We start from the raw sequence: 18,895 nt of genomic DNA, 5'->3' as shown, positions 1-18,895 counted from the left end.
GGCGGGGCCCGGCGGCCCGAGGTGAGGCGACTAGACGTGGGCAGACGAACGGAGGGGGGGGTCGTGTAGGCCCCGTTGCGCCCCTCTCTACGGGCGACGACTGGGCCGCGTCTTAAAGGGGCCGTCGCCCCCGGCCCTTGGATTTGTTAGGGTTAGTGGGGAGGATGGGTGTGGACACTCGGCAGGGTTGGGACCTCAGGGACTTGGGCCCCGTCCTTCCCCTCTTATACCTTTGGAGACCCGGGGTCACGCGGTGACCTCAGCTAGCCGAGGAAGCCCGTGGGGCGCCCACACGTGGGGAGTGTTAGACCAGGTGCACGTGGGACCCGGTGGGGCGGTGTCGGGCTAACACGTGTGTGGGGTTGGGGTTGGGGTGGGGCAGGGCGGGGGCTGGTTGGACTCGAGTGTGAATCCTGTGTGGATTATACCTGCCCTTTTAAGCAAATGAGATCTAAGGGCTTGATAGTGTGTTAATTTATGGGGAGTAAGTTGGGGTGTGGGTCAGTGGTGCATGCTGCTTGTTGGTGTTGGGTGGGGGCAGCCTACCACGTGCACAGACTTAGGAGTGTGTAGGTGATACTCTTTCTGGTCTTTTAGGCTTTCGTAGGGCGTCTAGGCAAGTGTCATCCTATTTGACATTCCTTCTTGAGCTTGGTGATGAAAACTACTTCCGTAATCACCGAGGGTGGAAGCCCCCTACAGTTTAGGAGTGATAGAGCCTAAGAAGGCACTCACTATTTTAGTTAACAGCCAACTGTGCCGAATTCTTCTTTGATTCATGCACTGTCTGATATCATGTGTCTGTACTTGTTGGTAAGAATGGGAGAGGGAATTAGGGGGTTGACCTCGCTAACAGCACAGGTAACCAGCTTAGCTTTCCAATCAGTGACTTTTCATGATTTTTTCCCAGGGAAATTCTCATTGTGATTTTTTAGTGGGGGCTTTTAATTCATTTTTTAAAGTAACGGCTTTGTTGATATATAATTTACATACAAAGAAACTCACTCTTTTAAAGTGTACAATTCCATGATTTTTAGTATACTCGTAGAGTTGTACAGCTATCATTACTATCTAATTCATCATCCCAAAAAGAAGTCCCTTTAGCAGTCAGTCACTCCCCATTCCTCCTCCCCCGAGCCCCTAGCAACTAATTGAATTTATGTCTTTGTAGATTTGCCTATTCTGAATATTTTGTATAAATGGAATCATGTGCCCATTTGTGACTGGCTTCTTTCATTTAACACGTTTTCAAGGTTCACCCATGTTACGCATGTGTCAGAACTTCCTTTTTATTGCCAAATATTCCATTCAGATTGTGTTTTATGCTTGAAATCCACAAACTCTTCCTATAAAACAATTTGAGATTGTGTACGGTAAAAGTTGCATACCTACTATTTATATACCTAATGAATTGTGTTTTTAAGGATTTTATTCCATTATTTTAGTTAACTGTGTTCTTTTCATCTACATTTTTGTTTCAGAAGAATCCAAACCATTTTTAAAAGATCTGTGTCTTTTGATAGGAAATAATTTTAAAGACCACAAATGTGATTTAAAGTTTATGACTAATAAAAACATTTTGAGTACGTCAAGGTGAAAATGTGATTGTCTAAGCAACAGACCATAAACTATGGTGTTATAATTTCACTTGTTGAAAGTTTGTCGTAGTACTACGGAGGGAAGATATATCATAGCTTTCGACTGCTGTTACTTTTGTAGACATAGGGCAAGGAGAAGAATAATAGACACCTCTTCTGCCCACAAGAAGATTAAAACTGGCTTGGGGATTTAGCATGTCAACATACACGTTCACACAAAATATAAATGCTGGTATGCAGTGAATTTTAGAGTGGTCAGAATGGGATAGGATTAATAGGGAACTTTGTGTTTGTATAGGAAAATAAGAACTTGATGACAAATTTTAAAGGTGGAACTTAAGTATAAGAATTTTGATAGGGTAGGCTGTAGTATGCAGAAGATGAGAAAATCATATTTGCTAATACTTACTCGAAACACTTTTTATGGGCACTAATCCTAATCATGAGGGCTCCAATCCCACCTCCTAATACCATTCATTACCTTGGGGGTTAGGATTTCAATTTATGAATTTGGGTGGGACACAAACATTCAGACCATGGCTGAACATTAAGTCAGAAATTTAGTTAGAGAAGCGTTGGATTCACTGCTAATCATGATACAGTAGTTTGGTTAGGGTTGAAAAATTGGCCACAAAGACGCTTAATGCCTGTATTTAATAAGTACATAAGAGATTTCCATATATGTAAGGTCAGAAGCAGGAGATCAGTAATAGTAAGTGAAGTTGATAACTTAGCTATTAAAAAATCACTGGGACTTAATGCTGTCCATGTTTTGAATGGGTTAGAAAGAGGACAATGAGTAAACTGACATGCCTTTATAAACATTCACTACCAAGGATTGACAGCCTGTGTGATGATGGCCTCTAGAGCAGGCAGGGTTGTTAAATTTTTTTATGTGCCCTAGACCCCTTTGCCTCTAAAGAAGCCTGTGAACCCCTACTCAGAATATGACTTTTAAATGTGTAAAATATAGTTCACGTATTTAAATAATTTATGATGTAAGAAATTTGCTTTTATTATTGAACTAAATAACAGCTAGTGATAGTCCTGCTGTGGTGTGCTGCTTACATTCAGAATTGAAGGAAATGCTATTTCAATTATAGGTTAGAGAAAATAAGGATGTAAATTTTTTTCCAAGTTTATGGACCCATAGTTTAAGACTCACAGTTTAAGAGCCTCTGCCCCATAGGGCTTTGTACACATAACTAAGTTCTTTCATATGGGGCAAACCAGTGGTTTCCATAGCAAGAAGTAGGATTATTAACTTTTTTTTTTTTAAAGATTTTTATTGGGGAATTGGGGGGATGGGGACAGCGGTGGGGAATTGGGGGAAGGGGAACAGACAAATTGCTGTTGTTTTGTTCTTCAGTCTAGTTGTGGACGTCGCTTCACTGGCCCAAGTTGGCACCATCATTGCGCTCTTCCCTGGCGAGGCAGATCAGTCGCCGGCTTCTAGATGGCCGCGGGCGGTTGCTGGCCACTCACTGCGGCTGCTGGCTACATACAGTAGCCCATGGCAACCCACTGCCACAGGGGCTGCAGCCTACGCAGTCGCCGGCAACTCACGGCAGCCCAGCTCCAGGTTGAGCTGTTGTTCAGCATCTTAGCTGTAGAGGGCAGTGTCACTGGCCCTCATATGTGGAATCCAAACTGGGGCCCTCTGGCGTCCCAAACCAGTTCTTAACCATCGCGCTACTCGGCGGGCCCCATTAACTCTTAAATTCACGTTCACAAGAACATGAACATGACTTCTTACGGGAAAATCAAGTGATAGTTTAGCTAAAGAGAAACCTGGTAGTATAATGGAAAGACATTGGTTTTGGACATGAAAAGACAGGTTTGAGTCCTACCTACCACTGGGTAAGTTATTGAACTGTTTTTGAGTTTCAGTTCTTAGCTGTGCTAATTTCACTTCTGAGATTAAAGGACATTAACTATAAAACAGCATATTGATGAATGTTAGTTTAATTTTCACCTTTGAAGAAATAAACATACCAAAGGCTATTGCATTCATCTAGTTTTGATTTGGAAGAGTGAAAAATGGTATGTAGTAGGAAAGAACATGTATGGCATATAGGGTTTCTCAGGGTGTTCAAGTTCAGAGTTCACCTTTTGGTAATGGTACTAAAACTATTCTTATTTCTTGTTAAAAAATAAAAGTGTCTCCAGGTTTGCATGTGACAGCTAGCTTTTCTGGGTAAGACGTTAGTAGCTAAGGATAAACTGGGTAAATCTCATATCTTTGTGCATGAACAGAAAAATGACTAGTGGCCAACGATATGGTGAAAAGAATGCTAGGCCAAGTGGTCAGTTTATCTCCGAGAATGTTGCCAGAAAGGCCCAAGAGAGGTATGAAAAGTAAAATTTTTTTAGTTTACTGCATTATCTTGATATGAAACCACAATACAGCCACTCTTAGATTATTGAGTAGATTGTAATTATTGCACCTCAAGGAAGAGCAAATTAAACAGGAGGGAAGTTTCCAGAAAATGGCACTATAAATGATGAAGGTAATTGTGAGGCTTTTGTATGAAGATAAAGAAATTTGACTCTACAATGGAATGAAGAAGACTGAGATGGACTATTACTAAACTATTGAATTAGGAAAAACATGAATAATAATCCTGGAAAATTAGAAATAGCTTGAAAGATGAATATTGTTTGACAAGGCTTGAATAATGAGCGGTTTGTTTATGAAACTTATTAGTCCAGAAAGTGATTAAGGTTCAAGAACAGACCAGATATAATTTAAGGATTACAAAGCCAAAGACTTTTGTGTTCCAGTTATAGTTTATTTCAGGTCAACAAACCATTTAATGATACTTGGACCTAATAGTTTATGAAACTCATTCTATTTATTCACTCAATAAGTATTTATTGAACACCTAGTGAATGCTTTTTGATCCTCCCAATAACTATTTGTTTAGCATTTGTCACACCTTGTCACACCCAAGGGACTGTGCTAGACTCTGGGGGTGTACAGAGAGTACAGTTCTATCTGTATGTATGGAGAGTACCAGAGAGGCTCTGCAAAGATAAACACACAATCTTACAAACTCTCAGTGCCATGGAGAAGTATAAACTTAAATGTTTCTCTTGAGGTGCTGATATGAATTACTATTACTTACGTGTTTTGTTTTGTTTTTTTAGTGAGACATTGTGTTTAAAGGCCCTAATCTGCCTTGCTGACAGAAGCATTGTAATCCAGTGGCAGTGTAGTATAGCCGAACTGCTTTTAGATTTTAGAGTCAGATGACTGGGGTTTGAATTTTAGCTTTCCCTCTTGTTAACTGTGTGGCCTCTAGAAACCTATTTAAGCCTCAATTTCTTCATCTGTTAAATTAGGGTAGTAGTAGTACCTACTTCATAGAGGATAATTGTGAGAAATCAGTGAGTACATAGAAGTACTTAGAATGGTACCTGCCACATAGTGCTCTCAAGTGTTAGCTATAAGTACCATTTTATTTTGACAGTTTAATCAAGAGTTTTAATTTATAAAGTATGGAAATCAGAACCTTTTTATTATGAGTAGAAAATATCTCAAATTATTTGTAGATAAGGCAGAGAAGAATACATCAATAAAGAAAATAGCTATTGTGTATTAACCTTTGTGTTTATGTAATGAATACCAATAGATGTTAATAGAAATATCTTTCTATTTAAGATTATAACAAAGAAGTAGTGTTTTGCAGCATAGAACTTTTTAGTTCAGGCTCTAAAATATTTCTGTCCAGATTGTCATTCTAATCTTAGTAATAGTTTGCCCTTTTAAGAATCATTCTCAGAATATAATAGTTGGCCCGGCTTCTAGAGCAGGGGTTGGGAAAATTTTCCTGTAAAGGATCATGCCTTCTCTGTTGCACCTACTTAAACTGTGCCATTTAGTGTGAAAGCAGCCATAGTCAAGATGTAAATGAATGAGTGGGGCTATGTTCCAATAAAACTTTACCTATGGGCACTGAAATTGTAATTTCATATAATTTTCATGTGTCATGAAATAAGATTCCCCCACCCCCGATTATTTAAAAATGTAAAAACCATTCATACTTGTCAGGATGTACACGAATGTATAGTATGCTAGGTTTTGCATGCAGGCCATACTGTGCGAACACCTACTCTAGAGTCTTGGCTCTACAACTTCCTGGCTAGTTGATCTTGTGCAAGTTAATATTAAGCCTTAATTCCATCTTTTTAATGGGGGATAATAATAGCATCTATTTTATATAAAGAATTGTTAGAAATAAATGAGATAATCTTTCTGCAGTGCTTAACACCATCCTTGACACATAGTGTTAATAAACGCTATATATTATTATCTAATTGAACCTCTTCATTTTACAATGAGGCTGTTGGGATCCTGAGAGATCACTCATAGTCCTGAGGTCTACCTGTGGCTTGTCAATAGCATTAAACTCGCAGCTCTTGACTTCAGCTTCTCTTTCTACCCTACCATACTGCTTTCATAAAGGATTGCAGTACTATTTAATTCAGTTAAAATGCTGCTTGAGGGCCGGCTGTGTGGCTCAGTTGGTTAAGTATGCGAGCTCTGAGCAACAGGGTTGCTGGTTCGATGCCTGCATGGGGCAGTGAGCTGCGCCCGAGCTGAGCTGCCGCTGAGCTGCCACCTGTTGGCAGCTCAGCTCGGGCCAGGCATCAAACCTCTGTTGCTTAGAGCTGGCACTCTTGAGTGAGCTCTTAACCAACTGAGCCACTTGGCCGGCCCAAAGAGAGCACGTACTCCTAACAACAAAGTTGCCAGTTCGACTCCCGTGGGCTATGCCCATCTGCAACTAACATTGAACACAGCACCTTGAGCTTAGCGGCCGCGAGCTGCTGGAGTGGGGCCAGATGGCGATTGGACTTGGAGCTGAGCTAGCTGCGACCTCCACAACTAAGATTGAAGGACAACAACTTGACTGTTCCCCTTTCCCAATTCCCCAATAAAATCTTTTAAAAAAATCTTTTTAAAAAATGCTGCTTGACAGAACTATTCTCTTGAATATTGCAATGGTGGATACATGCATTTTGTCAAAACTCATAGCGCTTTTTAGCACAAAGAGTAAACTTTAATGGGTGCAAATTAAGCAAAAATCATTTAAGAGGTCAGGGATCCAAGGAAGGAATGTAGACTGTGACAAGAGAATCTAATTATATTACAAATGTATGCAACAACCTTACTCAAGAGGGGAGAAGGGTAGTACTAACCTAAGTAACATTGGAAATGAGTGGAATCTAAGACAAAGGAGCTGCACATAAGCACTGAAGTCTGATAAGTTGAATCCCAAGGGGGTGCAGGTTAATTCTGATACTTATATACCTGTATACTGCAGTTGAACAATTAAGTAAATCGATGACGGAAGATAGGCTTCTCACTGTTAGAGTGGGAATTCACAGTTAAGCAAGGGAGGAAGCTGGAATGATCCATGTAGGTAGTGGATTAGAGTTGGAGACATGAGTATGAACCCATACTCAGCTTAATACAGATACAGATAGTTACATATTGAAGTATTTACAGGTATGTGTACATACTTGGATTTACACACACACACACACACACACACACACACACACACACATTTCTGCGTTCTTGTCAGCTGAGAAGGTTAAAAGAAACCCAGGAGTCCACCTCGTACCCAGATCTTGGTTTCTAATACCATTATCCAATAAAAGGAACTAGAACTCTTTGAAGAAATGGCTGATTCTAGGACTGGGGCAGGAAATATGAGCCTGGAGCATCTTGTAATGCCAGAAAGTAAGGAAGTGCTCCAACCACTGCAACCACACAACAACCACAACTCCACATTCATGAGCATATGTCAAAGGAGCACAGGAACCGACTGAAACAGCTCCCAGTGGCCAAAACAGGAACAATTTGAGCCAGCAGAATAAACAAAGCAGCATTGGGTTATAACCCATAATATAAAAACCAACATTTAAGTGTCTATATTGACCTAAATAAATGACTGAGTTAATGAATAGACTGCCCTAGGAGCCTCTGGTTTGCTGGAGGTCCTTCAGACAATATTGGAAGAGTACTTCATTACATGGGACTTTGGAGTTCTTGGATTCCAACCCTGGCTCTGTGACTTCTGGCTGTGTGACCTTGGGTGGGTTACCTAAGCTCTCTATCTATAAAATGGAGGTTATAATAGTATCTATGTTATAAAAGGATTGATTAAATGAGTTACTGCATATATGAAGTACACATGCATATTAAAATGTTTGACACATAGCTCACAATAAACTGTGTATATGACCTGATTATAGCAGCATTCAAAGAATTTGGGTTCCCACTTGGAATTCATTGTCATGGAGTCTCCCTCCACACCCCCGAAGCTTCTTGAATAGAGGAAAAAGTCTAACTTGAACAAGTGTTTATTGAGCACCTAGTCTGAAGTAAACATACCTGCGTTGTTCAAATTGTGTAGACGGTATAGTGAAGAGTAAACTTATATTTGGTGTTAGTAAAATCCATCACACATCTAAGTGACTAAAAGATCCAAGGCCTGAAAAGCAAGATCCATTTAGTGTACAATTCAGCTCATGCTTATTTACAGATGGCTTGTCCCTGGGATGGATTACCTGAACTTTGATTTCTTAGACTCTCTTTGGAGAACACAGTTCTACATAACTACTCTGTTACCACCCAAGCCAGTTAGTGAAAACTGGCTTTTAGTATAGGAAAATTTCGAGTAAATATAAAAGTGAATTTTGGAATATTGGCTGTTTATGGATGTCTCCTGATTCTTAATAATAACCTTTCACCATCACTCATGTAGCAATGGAGGGTTAACTATATAGAACTAATAACTGATTTTTCCCAGCATTTTGTGTAGGATCTTTATTTTTCACAAGTAACTATTCAAGTAAGCTAATGTTATCTTCCCCTTGGTGAGTAATGAGCTCAGTTGCTCAAGGTTTTCTGGGCTGAGAATGCAGTCCTTTATCTCGTCTAGGGAACCATTTTTTTCCTCTGCTATCTCATTCCCTGAAAAAGGTAAATTGTTTTCATGGATCTAGCAGTGAAAGTAGTTGAAGTCACTGGTTCTTCAATAAGAGGGATTTTGAGCTGTTTTCAAATTTTTGATAAATTGTTATTAATTCAGATTGGGTGCTTTTCACCAGAAAACTTATGAAGTATATAGCCTAGGAACCGCTAACAGCCCAGCTTTAAAAAAAATATTTTTTTTTAATTACCATGTCAAAGGTCCACCGTCTGCCTCAGGAAACATTTTATCCCTTTTGGATTTTTTGAGTTAGTAATATTTGGACCCTAAATGCTTAATAAATAGGGATTACACTTGTTTGACCAAATTCTTTCTGTGGTGTATGCTACAGAACTGCTTGGAGGCATTTGTGCTAATAAGGCTATTTTATTATTCTGATAAGATGTTTTTATTCCCCATCTTGGTAAAGATAATCTTCTAGGAAGTTGGAATGATTCTTTCCTAGAAGAAAGTAAATGCATTGTAATTGATATTTTTTTTTACCTTGGTAACATTTCTTTTGGTATAATATTCCGATTTCATTAAGGATGAAAAGTAGGGAAGGTAAAATGTGGATAAGCATTTTTTTCTTTATCACAATATACCTGTGAGGTCGGCCAAAATATTTTCTCTGCCATTTTAGAAATTTATGAAAGGTGTTTTTTTTTTAAAGCCAGGATCTCTTCATTCCATTTAAAATGCAGATGTTATTTTTACCTCTGGAGCTTTGTGCTTTGGGTAAACCTCTGGGCTTGTTAATTTGCTAGACTGTTCCCAGGCTCTTGTAGTGATCCCTTTTGTTGAGCAGGTTGTTTCTGGCCCCCAAATACAGCACTCTGTTGGCCTCTTCTCCTTGAGAACAAGGTCTTTTCCTTGTGTTTAGTTCAGTGTCTGGTATATAGTAGCCTCTTAGTAAATATTCAGTGGTCTGAATGGAAAGTTTTGGTTCAACTAGAATATTTAAAGTTTGCTTTGTGATTTATTTATCTCTTATTTGCCATGTGTAGAGTGACCAAAAATTTATTGGGTTGTCGGAAAAGTCATGACGTGTTTTTTCTGTTTTTCGTTGCAAAAATGTGTCATGACTTTTCCGACAACCCAATGTTATTCAGATGTGAATACTTTTGAAAACAAAGGGAGAGCAAATATTAGTAATTATGCTTAGGACAACAGGCATAAACTTGAACTGTCTTGGGGAAACCAACTAAGAGGTAGTTGGTTTCATCACCCTAGTCATGATGCTTTTATACTTTTGTTATACCAGAGTCTGATGGTAAAGAATTGGGCTTTGAAGCCAGAGGTAATAGACCTGAGTTCTAATTCTAGCTTGGGCAAGTTATTGAATTTAGATGAGAATAAGATTTGAATTATTGTGAGGATTAAATGATCTCATATTATTAAAGCACCTACCTAGGACAGAAAAGCCCCTCACACTGGTGTGCTTTTATTCGGTGTTAGGTCCCTTGTCTTTTCCTCCCATCTTGTCAGAACTAGAATTTTTACTTTCAACTGAGGCTGGCTTTGAAATTTTTTTTTGTGGCTAAGATTATTTGAAACATTTCAGGGAATGTAGAAATGTTTTTTAGTTGAGCCATTGAGCTTGTTTTTTGTTAAAGTTGTATAATTTATGGTGGGCAGGAAGAGAATGCCCTATCAAACCTAATTATTCTTACTCTTTCTCAAAATATTCCTGAAAAACTTTTCCCCCAATTATTTTTTGCAGAATTGCTAAGAGATAATTTAGATTTAGCAAAGTGAAGAAGTCATTGTAACCTTTGTTTCAACTAAATGGAATGATACAAATAAATATTATTGATTAGGAAAAAGTGATTTAAATGAGAATTTCATTAATTTTCTTATCAATATTTATATCTATTATATCTAAGAATTATATCAGAATTATTAATTCTCTTTTGGTATTTGAATTATTATTTACCCTTGTATTTTTGATGTTTGCTAATTTAATTCATTTTAATTTGTGATTTTTAAAGAAGGAAACCAAAAAAAAGCAGTTTTCATATGCTTTGTGCTTTAGTATAAGCATCCATGTTATAAACCAAAGGAAAGTGTTCTGATAGTAAGATTTCCAACCACTTCTGGTATTGCATATGATTCCTTATTAAACAACAGATAATAAGGTGATGTAGAAAGACCTAGGGCAAAAGACAATCTCAATGATACAGGTCCAACTAAGAGAACTAAGAGAAATGGGGATTATTTACCTATTAAGTATACAATAAACTGTTGCTTCCTTAAACTATTGGGGAGTTAGTAAAGACACTTTTGCTTATTTTTTCAGTAAGGAATGCTGGCTGAACACAGCATATGTTAGGGGAGCTTTTAGTATCTTCCCATAGATTGGTACTAGAGGAGCACAATAATACTTTTAAGGGCATAGCTGGAAAGTGAATCCTAATCTCAGCTGGAAAGAGAAAGTGTATCAGGATCTTCTGGAATAATGCCGGGTAGCCTTGGAGCCCATTTTACTTTCATGAGAACCCTGGTAAGGTTATGATATTTGTGTTAGAGGGAATTTGCACCTTTACTTGGTGTGGAGTTGGCAAAGGTGGCCACTTAGCCTGATTGCATATTGTTTGCAATGCCCTCTGCAAACTGATTTTCTTAATACCCTTGCACACAGATAAAGAGTAAAACCAAGCAAAGGATGATTAATACTTTTTTTTAATGTAGAAGTTTCTAATTTTGATGAAGTCAGTTTATCAATTTTTTAAACATTTAAAAAAATTTTTTGTTGGGGAACAGCCATGGTCATTGGTTACACATTGCTTTCATGCTGCAGTGGCATAGTTTATTCTCTTAGGGAGGGCGCAGCTCACAGTGACCCATGCAGGGATCGAACCTACAACCTTGGTGTTATCAGCACCACACTCTAACCAACTGAGCTATCCGTTCTCCTCTCAATATTTTCTTCTATGGTTAGTGCTTTCTGTGCTCTATCTAAGAAATGTTTACCTACTTCAATGTCATAAAGATATGTTATATTTTCTTTTAGAAGCTTTATCATTTTAGCTTTGCATTTAAGTCTATGATTTATCTCTCAACTTTTATTTTTGTATATGGTGTGAGGTAGAGTTTTGAGGTTAACTTTCTCCCTGACCATGTGGATCTCCAGTTGTCCAGCAACATTTGTTGGAAAAACTACTTGCCCTGTTGAATTGTTTAGTGCCTTTGTGAAGAATCAGTGTGACCATGTAACTTTGGGTCTCTTTCTGGACTCTATTTACCATTGTTTTAATTTTCTATCCTTATGCCAGTGCAGTACTATCTTGATTACTGTAACGTTTTTTTAAAATATTTTATTGGGGAATTGGGGGAGGGGAATAGCGTTGGGGAATCGGGGAAGGGGAACAGACAAGTTGCTGTCCTTTTGTTCTTCAATCTAGTTGTGGAGGACGTTGCTTCACTGACCCATGTTGATATCATCATCCCTGTCTTCCCGGCTGGGGCAGATCGGTCGCCGGCTGCTGGACGGCCGCTCACGGAGGCTCTTGGCAGCTCATGCTGGCTGCTGGCCGCTCACGCCTGCTGCCAGTCACTCATGGTAACTTATGGCAGCCCAGTGCAGCAGGGGCTGCAGCCTACGCTTTTGCCGGCAACTCACGGCAGCCCAGCTCCAGGTCGAGCTGTTCACCATCTTAGCTGTAGAGGGCGCAGTGTCACTGGCCCTAAAGTGGGATCCGAACCTGGGCTCTGCTGCTCAGAGCCGGCGTCCCAAGCCAACTCTTACCCAACGCACCACTCCGCTGGCCCTGATTACTGTAACTTTTAATAAGTCTTGAAATCAGATAGCATAAACTCTAATGTCATTAATTTTTTTCAAACTTGTTTGGATTATTTTGGGTCCTTTGTATTTCCATATAAATTTTAAACTGAGCTTGTCAGTTCTTTCAAAAACCTTTCTGGGGGGCAGTCGGTTGGCTCAGGTGGTTAGAGCACAGGCTCATAATACCAAGGTTGCCGGTTTGAATCCCACATGGGCCCATGAGCTGAACCCTCCAGAACTAGATGGAAACCAATGACTTGACTTGGAGCTGATGGGTCCTGGAAAAACACTCTGTTCCCCAATAAAGTTTTAAATTAAAAAAAAAACAAAAAAAAACTTTCTGGGATTTGACTGGGAATCTAGAGAAGAATTAGGGAACAGTTGACATCTTGATAATAATGAATACTCGAATCCATGAACATAGTGATAGGAATACATATAGCTGGCAAAGGAATTGTATCTATATATAAAGGACTCTAAGTCAATAGTAAGAACACTACAATTTTATTCAAATGTGGTTAAAAAAACAATTCACAAGGGAATTATATAAATGGCAAGGTGCTCAACTTCATCAGTCAGTAGGGTTTATAAATTAAAACCACGAGGATTTTGAGATACTGTTTTAACATTAAGTGTTGGCAAAGACGGGAAGCAACTGGAACTCTTTGTTGGTGGGAGGGTAAAATAGTAGAACCATTTCGGAAAATTATTTGATGGTTTCTCATAATAAAAATCTAAATGTCCATCAATAGGTGAGTAGATAAATTTGGTTATATTCATTCTTATAATGGAATCTGATTTAGCATCAAAAAGGAGTGAACTACTGATACATACACTAACATGGATGAAGTGCAAAACATACTAAAAAAAACATAAAAGTGTACGTGTAGTGTGATTCCCTTTATATATATTTCTAGACCATACAAAATTAATCTGGTGATAGAAATCAGAACAGTGATTGCCTCTAGAACAAGAAGTAAGAATTGATTGGAAAGAAGCAAAAGCCTCAGAGAACTTACTGGGGTAACGAGCTATTCTTGATATATCTTGATAGGGGTGTGAATTATACAGATATGTGCATATGTCAGAACTCATCAAACTATATTTAATATTTGTACTTTTCAATATATACAAGTATAAATTGTATCTCAATTTCAAAATCTTTGTAGCTTTTATTTGAAAAATAACACGTTAAGAATTTCAAAAAATATTTGAAAATAGAAAGTAGAAAATGTTCCTGTTATTCCAATTCCCAGAAATAAACACTGTTAGTTGTTTGGGATATAACTTTACAGACATTTTCTAGTCTTATGGTATCTGGATTCTAATCCCATTCCCTATTAAATTGTGTGACGTGAGCAAGTTACAATACTTAACGTGTAAGTTTTTGGTTTCTTATCTGTAAGTGGGATAATAATAGTCACAATCTCTTTAAACAGAAAGTTATTGGGTGGGTTCCTTGTGCTAGAGGTATTATACTACTGCTAGAGTTTTGTAAGAACCCTGTATATGAGGTTTAAATTTGTAAAGTGTTGCAAATATTTTTCACTATTTAACTTTGTAACTATTTTTTTCTTTGCAGAAATGATGTTATTAACATGTTTACTGAGATATAATTCCCAGTCTATAAAATTCACCCATGTAAAATGTATATGGTTTTAGTATATTCATTGGTTTTAGCATACTGTATTCAGAGTTGCAACAATCACCATAGTCTAACTTCAGAACATTTTTATCAGCCCAAAAAGAAACCATTGAACAGTCACTCATCTCCCTCTCCCTCATGCAACCAATAATCTGTTGGGTCGTCAGGAAAGTCATGACACATTTTTGCATTGAAAAACATAGAAAAATAATGTCATGACTCTCCCGATGAACCAGTATTTTCTGTTTTTGTGGAGTTTTCTTTTCTGGATATTTCATATAAATGGAATCATACAATATAGGGCCTTTGTTAAATGGCTTGTTTATTTAGCATAATGTTTTCAGGGTTCATCCATGTAGCATCTATCAGTATTCCATTTCTTTCTATTCCATTATATGGGTATACCACATTTTATTTATCCATCCATCAATTGATTGACATTTGGGTCGTTTCCACATTTTGGCTATTGTGAATATTGCTGTGAAGATTCATGTCTGAGTTTTTTTGTGGACATGTTTTCATTTCTCTGGGTATACCTAGAAGTGGAATTGCTGGATCATATGGTAACTCCATATTTAACTTTTTGAGGAACTGCCAAACATTTACAAAATGGCTGCACCATTTTACATTCCCACCAGCAGTAGCATATAAAGGTTCCATTTTCTCTACGTCCTTGTTAACAGTTGTAATTATCTTTTTTATTATAATCATCCTAGTGGGTTGTGAGCAATATTTCAGTGTGGTTTTGATTTGCGTTTCCCTGATGGCTATAATGTTAAAACAGCTTTTATGTGTTTATTAGCCATTGGTATATCTTTTTCAGAGAAATATCTATGAACATTCTTTGCCCATTTTAAAATTGGGTTACCTTGTCTTTTTATTGTTGAGTTTTAAGAGTTTTAAAAAATATATTCTAGCTGTCAGTTCCATATCAGCTATATGGTTTGCAGATACTTTCTCCCATTTGTGGATTTTCAGATTCTTGACAGTATCATTTATAGCACTAAAATTAATTCTGTTGAAGGCCAATTTATTTTTTGTTGCCTTTATTGTTGGTATGATTTCTAAGGAACCTCATCTGAGGTCACGAAGATTTACTCCGATGTTTTCTTCTAAGAGTTTTATAGTTTCAGCTTTTAAATTTAGGTTTGTGATCTCTTTGAGTGAATTTTTGTGTATAGCGTAAGGAAGAAGTCCAACTTCATTCTTTTGCATGTGATTGTCTAGTTGTCACAGGACCCTTTGTTAAAAAAGCTGTTCTTTCCCCCCACTGAATTACCTTGACACCCTTGAAATCAGTTGACTCAATGTAAGGGTTTATTTCTGGACTCTTAATCCTTTTCCATCCGTTGATCTGTATGTATAGCCTTATGTCAGTATCACACATCTTAATTCCTGCAGCTGTGTAGTAAGTTTTGAAATCAGAAGTATGAGTCCTCCAACTTTTCTTTATTTTCAAGATTGCTTTGGCTATCCTAGGTGCCTTGCATTTATATATGAATTTTAGGGTCAGCTGGTCTATTTCTGCAAAAAAAGCCAGCTTAAATTTTGATAGGTGTTACGTTTAATCTGTAGATCATTCCCATTTAAAAATATTAAATCCGTTGATCCATGAATCTTGGGATGTCTTCATTTATTTAGTTCTTTAGTTTCTCTCAACAGTTTTTTTGTTGAAAGGTTGTTGTTTTCAGTACATGAAAGTCTTTGGTTAAATTTATCCTAAGTATTTTGTTCTTTTTGATGCTATTGTTAATGGAGTTGTTTTTTTTTTTTAAGATTTTATTGGGGAATTTGGAATTGTTTTTTTAATTTCGTATTCAGATTGTTGCTACTGTTTAGAAACATAATTGATTTTTGTATATTGATCTTGTACCCTAAAAGATTACTGAGCTTGCTTGTTCTCATCATTTTTTTAGCACATTCTTTAGGGTTATCTATTAATATATATAAGATCGTGTCATCTATAAATATGGTTTTACTTCTTTCTTTCTAATCTGGATGCCTTTTATTTTTCCTATATTGCCCTGGCTAGAATTTTTGGTATAATTTTGAATAGAAGTGAAAGCAAACAACCTTGCCCTCTTACTGATTTTAAAGGAATGGCATCCTGTCTTTCACCATTAGGTATGATGTTAACTGGGAGGTTTTCATAGATGCCCTTTATTGGGTTGAGTGAGTTTTCTTCTGTTCCTAGTTTGTTGAGTTTTTTTATTTCAAAATGGTGATGGATTTTGTCAAATCATTTTTCTGTGTCTTTTGAGATGATTAAATGGGTTTTATCTTTTCTATTAATGTGTATGTCGATTGGTTTGTAGATGTTACACCAACCTTGCATTCCTAGTATAAATTCTACTTGGTAATGGTGTGTAATCCTTTTTATATGTTGTTGGATTCAGTTAATATTTTGTTGAGGATTTTTGTGTCTATATTATAAGGGATATTAGTCTATAGTGTTATTGTGATGTCTTGTATTGGTTTTGGAGTCAGGGTGATTCTGACCTCATAGAATGATGTGGCCAGTGTTCTTTCCCGTTATTTGGAAAAGTTTGTGAAGGATTGGTATCAGTTCTACTTTAAATATAAAATTTATCAGTAGAGCCATTTGGCCTGGGCTTTTCTTTGTGGGAAGTTAGAAGTATTAAATTTTATATGATCACATTCATCAGACTTTTCATTTTCTGTTCTTTTGGTTATATATACATAGAAAGATCTTCCATAACGTAACCTGCAGTTTCCTCATCAAAGATGTAGATATTTTTAAATAATGCAGTCAGTAGGAGTTATAAATTCCTCATGCAACGTTTACCATGGTCTGACACTCATAAGTAATCATCTTTTCATGAACTCCCATGGCACTTTATCTATATATCTCTTAAGTGACTTCCCATGTACTTTTTATTTATGTTCAAGTCTTGTCTCCTCTGTTAAACTGAATTCTCTCAAGGAAATATCTTTTTCTACATTGCACTTAAAGTTCAGCAGTTGAATGGCTGAATGAAATGTTACTCAGATGTTTATGTGAAAATAACATTTCACTTCTTTTTGGTCTTATTTCCATCTATTAAAATATTGTAGAATTCATTTATTTGGCCTGGTCTTGCTATTTGTGCCATGGTCTTGCTATTTGTGCCATAGCTCTGCAAATTGTCGGTGTAACTTGTGGATCTGATTCCGTATATCACATTCAGTCATAGATTTGGGCTGCAGTGTCTGAGTTACAGGGGAGCCATTACAGTTATTTTGTTTCCTTAACGTTTGGCCTTTTATATAAGCTACAGCCCATAACCTGCTTTGGTCCTTTAAAAGCTTTAAAGCTGTAGTTCTCAAAGAGCTGTACCTTTATTCAATCTTTTCTGTGTTAATTAGTTGTGGTAAATTTAGGAATTATTATTTTTTAAAATTTTGGGGAACTGGGGGGGGCAGGAACAGCATTGGGGAATCGGGGAAGGGGAACAGACAAGTTGCTATCCTTTTGTTCTTCAGTCTAGTTGTGGAAGACGTTGCTTCACTGGCCCATGTTGATACTGTGATCATTGCGCTCTTCCTGGGTGAGGCAGTCACTCGCCAGCCATTGGACGGCAGCTCACGCTGCCAGCCACTCACACTGGCTGCTGGCCACTCACGGTAGCTTATGGCAGCCCACTGCAGCCCTGCTTGCAGCCTACCCTGTCGCCGGCGACTCACGGCAGCCCAGCTCCAGGTCAAGCTGTTGTTCACCATCTTAGCTGTAGAGGGCAGTGTCACTGGCCCATGTAGGATCTGAACCGGAGGCCCTGCTGCTCAGAGCTCGCGCTCCCAAGCCAACTCTTAACCAATGCGCCACTCGGCCGGCTCAGATTTTGTTTCTTCTTGATTCAGTCTTGGAATATTGTATGTTTCTAGGAATTTATCCATTTCTTCCAGGTTGTCCATTTTGTTGGTATATAATTGTAGTATTTTCTTACAATCCTTTGTATTTCTGTGGTGTCAGTTGTCATTTATGTCTTTTATTTCTGATTTTATTTATTTGGGTCCTCTTTTGTTCTTGATGAGTCTGATTAAAGGTTAGTCAGTTTTCTCTATCTTTTCAACTAACAATCCCTTGCTTTCATTTATCTTCTATTGTTTTCTTAGATTCTATTTTGTTTATTTCCACCCTGATCTTTATTATTTCCTTGCTTCTACTCACTTTGAGCTTTTTTTGTTCTTCTTTGTCTAGTTCCTTTAGGTGTAAAGTGAGATTTAATGGAGATTTTTCTTGTTTCTTGAGGTAGGCCTGTATTGCTATGAACTTCTATGGTCAATCAATTTTCAGTAAGTTTCCAAGGCAATTTTATTGGGGGAAAGGATAGTCTTTCCAACAAATCATGCTGGACAGTTGGATAACCATATACAAAAAGATAAATTTAAATCCTTACCTCACACCATGCACAAAAATTAACTGAAAATGGATGTTATAGCTGAAGACTTTTTGAAAACTTAAATGTATAGCCTCATGTATAGCCTCAAACTGTAAAACTTCTACAAGAAAGTGTATGAGAAAATCTTCCAGCAACCTCACTTCTGGGTATTTATCCAGAGAAATCCAAAACACTAATTTGAAAAGATACGTGCATCCCTATGTCCATTGCAGCATTCTTTACAATAGCCAAGATATGAAAGCAACATTAAGTGCCCATTGATGGATAGAGAAGATATCCAACTATTGACTAAAGAAGAGGAGGTACATATATACAATACTACTAGGCCATAAGAAAAGAATGCAGGGCCGGCCAGTGGTGCGATGGTTAAGAACTCGCTTGGGATGCCAGAGGGCCCCGGTTCGGATCTCACATGAGGGCCAGTGACACTGCCCTCCACAGCTAAGATGCTGAACAACAGCTCAACCTGGAGCTGGGCTGCC

At 37.7% G+C, this 18,895-nt stretch overlaps 1 protein-coding gene across 2 annotated transcripts in view; it reads left to right on the top strand.

Annotated features, from left to right (window-relative positions):
• Nucleotides 1-18,895, top strand: part of INO80 (INO80 complex ATPase subunit) — a 122,200-nt gene continuing 103,305 nt past the window's right edge. For both annotated transcript variants that reach the window (XM_019645024.1, XM_019645023.1), the window contains exon 1: nucleotides 1-21. The gene's annotated coding sequence lies outside the window, so the exon portion shown is untranslated. The remainder of the gene's footprint in view (nucleotides 22-18,895) is intronic.

This window comes from Hipposideros armiger, unplaced genomic scaffold, assembly GCF_001890085.2.
Source record: "Hipposideros armiger isolate ML-2016 unplaced genomic scaffold, ASM189008v1 scaffold_92, whole genome shotgun sequence".
NCBI classification, from domain to species: domain Eukaryota; kingdom Metazoa; phylum Chordata; class Mammalia; order Chiroptera; family Hipposideridae; genus Hipposideros; species Hipposideros armiger.
The sequence above is the reverse complement of the archived record's forward strand: the minus strand, read 5'-3'. Positions and strand labels throughout refer to the sequence as shown.